Source organism: Tenrec ecaudatus, chromosome 4, assembly GCF_050624435.1.
Source record: "Tenrec ecaudatus isolate mTenEca1 chromosome 4, mTenEca1.hap1, whole genome shotgun sequence".
Classification (NCBI taxonomy): Eukaryota; Metazoa; Chordata; class Mammalia; order Afrosoricida; family Tenrecidae; genus Tenrec; species Tenrec ecaudatus.
In genome coordinates, this window is record NC_134533.1 from 184,748,388 (window position 1) to 184,755,385 (window position 6,998).

Sequence of the window (6,998 nt, forward strand, 5' to 3'; positions counted from 1 at the left end):
TGTATCAAAAACTAAGCTGCTTCCTTGCAATCAGTTACTGAAAAGCCTCTGGAGCACATGAGGTCTCCACAGGTCAGAATAGACTGCTAGTCATGAGACTTCAATGTCTGAATAGGTGCACAACCTCCTTTTAAAGACTCCTCATAAATATTCTCCATCTCCAGCCCTGCTTGACTGTTCTGTCCTTGCAGACCTAAGCCAGGAGAGGAGCTGTCTCGTCCCACTGAGGCCAGATTTCTGAGCAAACGAACCAGAGCATGACCTGTCACTTCTGATTAGAATGCTCTGTGTCTCAGCAAGACAAGTAGGAGCATGTCCACCTCCAATAGGCAGGTGATGTTCACTTCTCTGGAAACCTTGTTTTTAAGGGCTAGGGACAATCTGGGTCTCTGGGTGGAGCATATGGCTTGCATTTGGCTGGTTCCCTAAATGTTGGGATTCAAACCCACCCAATGTTGCCGCAGTCGAAATGCTCTGGGAATCTCCTGCCATAGAGGTGACAACAAGAACTCTGATGAAGCGGAACTATTTTTACCACATATGGGCCACCATGAATCAGGATCCATTTCATATCAGCTAATGACAGCAGAGAAAACCCCACAGGAGCAGGTTTCTCTTTGCCACGGTATGTGGGACAGAAGGGATCTAGGGGGATTCTGAACAATATTTCTGTTCTTGATCCAGACTGACAATGCTTTTATCTTTATTTTTTAAAAATAAATAAGACCCAATAAATTTTATGGGGTAAACATGCCAGTAAACAAAACTGCACAGATAATAAGTATTCGCAAAAACCTAATCAAATCACTGTTCTTATGACAATTGTGACTCGGGCGAATGCTGGGTAGGGGTTCCTTCTCTATGGGGGTGAACAGTCGCATCTTTCTACGAGAGTAAATATGCGGGGAGATGCGTTTTCACAAGATGGAGCACACCTTTCTGAAGGACATCCAGATCAAGAAAAAGGTATCACCATTCCATCCCTTCTCCTGCCCTCTGTCAGGCTCGGATGGTGCTGAAATAGCATGACAGAGAAACGTGTCCATTCTTGAATAGTTCTCACTGCCATTGAGTCCGTTCCAACTCGTGGGGGCCTCCTAGGGGCAGAACTGCAGCTGTACATCTTTACGGGAGTAGAAAGCCTTGTCATTCTCTGCCACAGCAGCTGGCGGCTTCAACTGCTAACACCGCCAGGGCTGCTGATGCTCTTACACAGCGTTGACATTAAATAAGGCCGATGTACTCCTTTGTGCCTGGTAGCTTTCACAAGAAGTCATTTTAATCGGTAGATATTCAGCTGGTGAGCTCTACTCTCCCTAGATACTAGACATCGATCAAATATCTGTTTCCTGTTGCCATGAGACCAGCCTCACGCAGGGAGCCCTCATGAGTGCGGAGAAGAATTGCATTCCCGAGGAATCCGGTGACTGTGACCTTTCAGGAGTAGATCGTGGGACCTTTATACTGGGTGCACTTTGGGGTCCGTTCAAACTGCCAACATTTTAGTCCATACCCCAATGTTTAACCATGTGCAGCCCCGCCCCCCCCCCCATGGACTTACATCAAACTTCTGAAAGGACATCTCAGGGCATTTAATAGAGCAAAGTAATCGGTGTACCCTCTGAGAAAACATTCTTAAGTTTTAACAGCTGCACGTAAGATACAATCAACGGGTATTTGATATGGGAACATTGCTGCCTTTCCATCAGCTTCATCTAATGCTTACTGATCTCATCAAATACTGACTGCGAGGCCAATTTCACTGGGTGCTGCACCCTGCATTCTTTCTCTGGGGCAGATAAGGAATGTTCTACACCCCAAAAGAACTCACAGTGTATCTGGAAGTCAGATTACAAGAGAAAAGCATAAATGTGTTTACAGATCTACACTTTGTGGTCTAGACAATTTGAGAAAAGAAAACGAACAAGGCATTACTTCAGTTGCAGAAAACAATTGTCAAAAGAGTTGTGGAAAAAGGAGCATGACTCCTGCTTATTGCTGAAGGTGGGTTGTACCGGAGAGAGGCCCTTGTGTCCTGTCCCTTGTGAATTGGCCACAAGAGTTGGTTACATACAGAAGTGGAAGTGCTGGTGATGAAGTCAGAAGACTTGGCCTGTCATTGTAGTCCCTGCCTTGCAAGGTGAGTGAGCTCCTCTGTAGCATATATTTGTTTCAATTAATTACTATGGGGATGATGAGAGTGAAAAGGTGATATGTGGGACAGCTAAGAGAACACAAAGAAAGTTATTTCTTGGACTACATAACTACTAACTATACTGAGCTTGTGATTTTTATATAATAAATATGGATTGATTGTACAACATACCAAACAAGGAGAAAGTTACATTTAAGGTAAGCAGGCCTGTCAACATTGGAGGAGTCTGAGGCAAAAGTATAAATGGAAGCTCATATATGCATATTTCTGTCTAAATGTTTGGAAGGTATGAATTTAAAATTTCAACTAATATTATTTAAATAAAAGTGAACGTATAAGGATCGATGTCAGAGCATTTCCATGTTCTTAAGTGGGATAGAAATAAATAGGTCTCACACTTGTGGTTGGGAAAAAACCTCAGATGAAAACCTTGTTGATTATCAACTGTTGATACCTCTTCCTCTTTTTTGTCAATAGGAGCCTACTTTTCTGTCCATCTACGCTTGCCTGATCCTCATCGCTTCCCCAGTTACCTGCTCATAGCCTGCTACCATCAGGTTGTTCCCCAGCTCTGCCTGGTCCCTGAGATATTATTGCCACAGGATCAGCTCCTTGATGAAATAAACATCCAGACAACATCCACTGATAACATCCACTGATGATAACATTCACTGACTACATCTTAATAACATCGTTCCACAAGATGCTCTTCTTAAAAGAGACCTAAGGGGTGAGATGCAAATATTCATAACAATTCTTTATTTCATCATAATACCAGTCTGTTTACCAGCCTGGAAATTTCTACTGAAATGGCTTTGCCTGCATCTGTCTGAGAATAAGAGGAGCAGAGGCAGGTTAAACATGCAAATGACGCTGCAAAATTCATTACTGTGGCTGCATCTGCATTCCCAAACTGCTGCTTGAGGGGGGCACCTGGCTGCCCAGCATAAGAGAGAGTGAGTGTGAAAAGAAGCTGGCAGGCTCTTCCAGTAAACACACCACCCTTGGGTGCTCTGCCTGGAAGAATTGGGCAATGTAGCAAGATCATTTAAACTCTCAGTTGCCAATCTCAGCTTGAAGGAGCCAGGAGTTGGCAGTGCCATCAAGGTGCTTGGGCTTGGCAGACAATCGGTTGTTCCATGCTGCATACAGTCAAATAAACAAAACTGCTTCTGCGGGCAATTTTACACCAGACAGTCTCCATTACCTCCGATTCAGGAACACAGTTTCCATGGGCCATCAGAAGACATTGCTTTCCCAGTAAAATAAAGCTATGATATTGAGGATTCTGATGGACCCTCTCCCCAATTGGCTTTATCTACTCGCCTAAAGTCTCCTTGTTATTTGAGCACCAGGGCCCCATCCAGATCCCCTCTTTTCTCAGGCAAAGAAACGGAGCTGAAATGCAGTCCAACAAGTTAAGTTAGAGAAGAGAAAAAAAATGCCATTCTCTCTGCCATACTCCCACCCCTTTGAGAAGCCCCCCCCCTCCGCCTTAAATCCACATCGCAACTCTCTCCACCTCTTTCAATTGCACAGATACAAGGTGCCCGTGCACATCAATGTACAGAAAGAAACTGAAGCAGATGTGAAAGATGAAGCACAAAACTTCATGATTAGAAGCACAGAGCTTAAACCACTGTGCCACCATGACTTCCTTATTCAATCAGACTCACACTCCCTCACTCACTGCCAGTGAGTTGATGCCAATTCGTAGTGACTTTGCATGACAATGTAGATCTGCTCCCTGTGAGTTTCTGAGCCTGTAGCTCTTCACAGTAGTAGAAAACCCAGTCTTCCTCCCACTTACTCCATGGTAGTAGGTCTCTAAGTTTGGTATCTGGACAAGTACCAGAAGAATCACAAGGGAGCTAATCAGCAAGGCAAATCCTTAGACCCCATGTGAACCAACTACATCAGAAACTTAATGGATTTGCCATCTGCCCAACAAGATTCCCACATGTTTCTGAGGTTTGTTGTCATTTAGGAGCCAGTGGTCTCTGGCCAAAGAGCCCTTGTGGCACATTCAAGTAAGTGTTGAACTACTAACAGTCAGGTCAGAGGTTCAAAACCATCAGCCACTGCACAGGACAAAAGATGAGGCGAGCTGCTCGTGTAAAAATGTGCAGTCTTGGAAACCCTATGTTGGGTCACTGAGTCAGAATTGCACTGGGTAGGCATTTAGACAAACTATGCCTGTCTCACAGTTTTACTGGCATGACATGCCTTGTCCTAAGAACCACAAGACAAAAAATGAAAAATACACATAGAGAGAAACACTGTCTTTAAATGAGCAGTTGTGGCCATTCGCCCAAGACTTAGCTCTGTGGCAGATAAAGAGTTAAGGCTTGGCAATGCTGGTGCCATTCTGTTAAAGCTCAGTCTAGAGGGTTGTTGGTTTTTTCCACTGTAGATTTGAGACTTTAAAGAAAATCTCAATGTTCCCTCTTCCAGGCACACCTTCTACTGATGCGTGGGCAAGGGACTTGGTGATGCTAGCATTTGCCTTCATTGGTGTTCTTGGGAGCTGGTTTACTCCTGCTGTACATACCGTGGTGCTCTATCTGGACAAGTCTTGGAGGATGAAATGCTTCGAGTTTGGAATAAATAACTTTGCCAAGTAGTTCCAATTGTTGTCCTTGTTTGTTGACCTTCCCACGGAATTAGAGGCGATGAATCAGGTTGATGGAGGGTGTATTAGTTTCCTAAGACGGTTGGAACAGCAGCAGACAGAAAAAGAATCATGTATTGTCTCCGTGTCCTGGAGGCTGGAAGTCCATACCAAGGTAAAAGCTGTCGTGCCTCGCTTGGCTTCTGGTAGCTCCCAATGTCGATTGTTCTGCCGCTGCAACGGTGATATCTGGTGTGTCTCCCGTCTCTATGCGTCCCCTTCTCTTGTAGGTCAACATCAGTCCTGTGGGAGGAGGAGCACTTTACTCCAGTGTGACCTTATCCTGACTGATCACCGCTCTTACCCAAGCCTGGATCATTCCTCTCTCAACTGTCCCTCTCCGTAGCACTGGGCCCCTGTGGCTCTGATCACTCTTTCCTGGTCCCTGGGCGCTTTCCCCTGGTGACTTTCTCTGGGGAAAATGTCTATGAACTAACAAAATCTTTGAGAAATCTCCACTTTGGAACTCAGTTTACTGCTAGCACCAACAAAGCAAGTAACAAAGGCAAAGATATTTCAGAGAAATACATTTGTTAATGGAGAAAGGGAGGAAAAATGGATAAAAATAGACTGCTAAGTACTAAGATAAAAATTCACATTGATAAATGTGAAGATAAATATGCTCTCTCCTGCCTCTTAATATGTATGATGCGTTTATTTCAGATTTGAATCTCTTTTTCTTAGTACTTATTAAACTCTTATTTCTTACTTGGCACTATGCTTCATTTACATGAATAAATCCTAACAATGACCAACAACATATGGAATGAGACAGGTTCTATGATTACTGCAATCTTACCGATATGGAAACTGAGGTTTAGAGACAGCAATTAACAGCCAAGATGACACAGAGCATAAACGGCCTAGCTGAAACTTCAATCGGCTAAGTCCAGAGCCCAGGTGCTTAACAACCCCAGTAGGCTGTGTCTCTTGCAGCTCCTTTATAAATTGTTAGTTTGGAAAACAAGGGAATCTTATTTTAGGAAGCCTGCGAAAGAGTTTATCCATTCCCTAAAAAAAAACCCTTGCCAACGCGTTGACTGTGACTCATGATGACCCCATGTGTGTCAGTGTAAAACTGTGCATCTTTGCATTTTCAATGGCTGGTTGCTTCAGAAATAGATTCCCAAGCCTTTCTTTCAAAGTGTTTCAGATGGACTTGAACTACCCACCTTTCTACGAACAATCCAGGGTGTTAACTCCTTGCACCACCCAGCGCTCCTCCTATTTCACCAGTGACAGTTCACGTGCTATTGCTTTCTTATTCCCTCTGGCAAATAAGTGACTCCCCAGTGCTTCTTGAAGATCCCTTGAGCCAAAAGGGGCTGCGGGACAGGAGGCATGAAGTAAAGATGTGCTCTGTGACCCAGCGGCGTCAGTTTCTCAGTGTTCATCACCAGGGCCCGGTTCTCAGTGCCCACAGCCTGTACTTGATTGTGGGTCCAGATTCTATTCTGAACCAGCTGTGACCTTGGGAAGCCCTTCCATGTCTTCAGGCCTTACTTTATTTGTCAAATAAGGGAAGAGTCCTTCCCTAAGAAAAATCTATGATCATTCTTTTATTAACAGAATCTTTAGGAAGATCTGCTAATCCGCAGGCCAGTCCCTATAGATCAATTGTAAAAAAGTTTGGCAAGTAATCAGCCCTTAAAGCAGGTGCTGAAAACTGGGCTTGTTTTTTCTCCTATATTTACGATTGCCCTATCCTGAGTGTCCATACTTCCTTACCTTACCACACATTTGTCAGTGAACTTTTTGTTTGGTTTCCTTTGCTTAACCTTCCACAGTTCAAATACAATGAGACACACCAGGCTTGTGATAAAAGAAACCCAAAGCTTTTGTTTTCTAGTAGCATGCCACGCTATTATACTTTGGTAGATCCCATACTTTGGCATTTGGTCTCTGTTTCCTTTATTGCACCAAGACTCATGATTTTAATTTGTTTGTCTGTTCATTTTTTTTTTTTTTTTTGCTGCGGCCTCACTTAAGCCTTTGTTGGAAAGAACCACTGCCACCTGACATGACCTTCGCCCTCTACCCCTCACTGTTTCCTTCCCTCCCTAGAAACAAACCATTATAGAACAAAGGAAATCATTATTAATCCTGCTTTATTGGATTATTGGGATCAACTTTTTCCAGCTGCTTGCATTTTCTAACTGTGCTTTTGTTTGT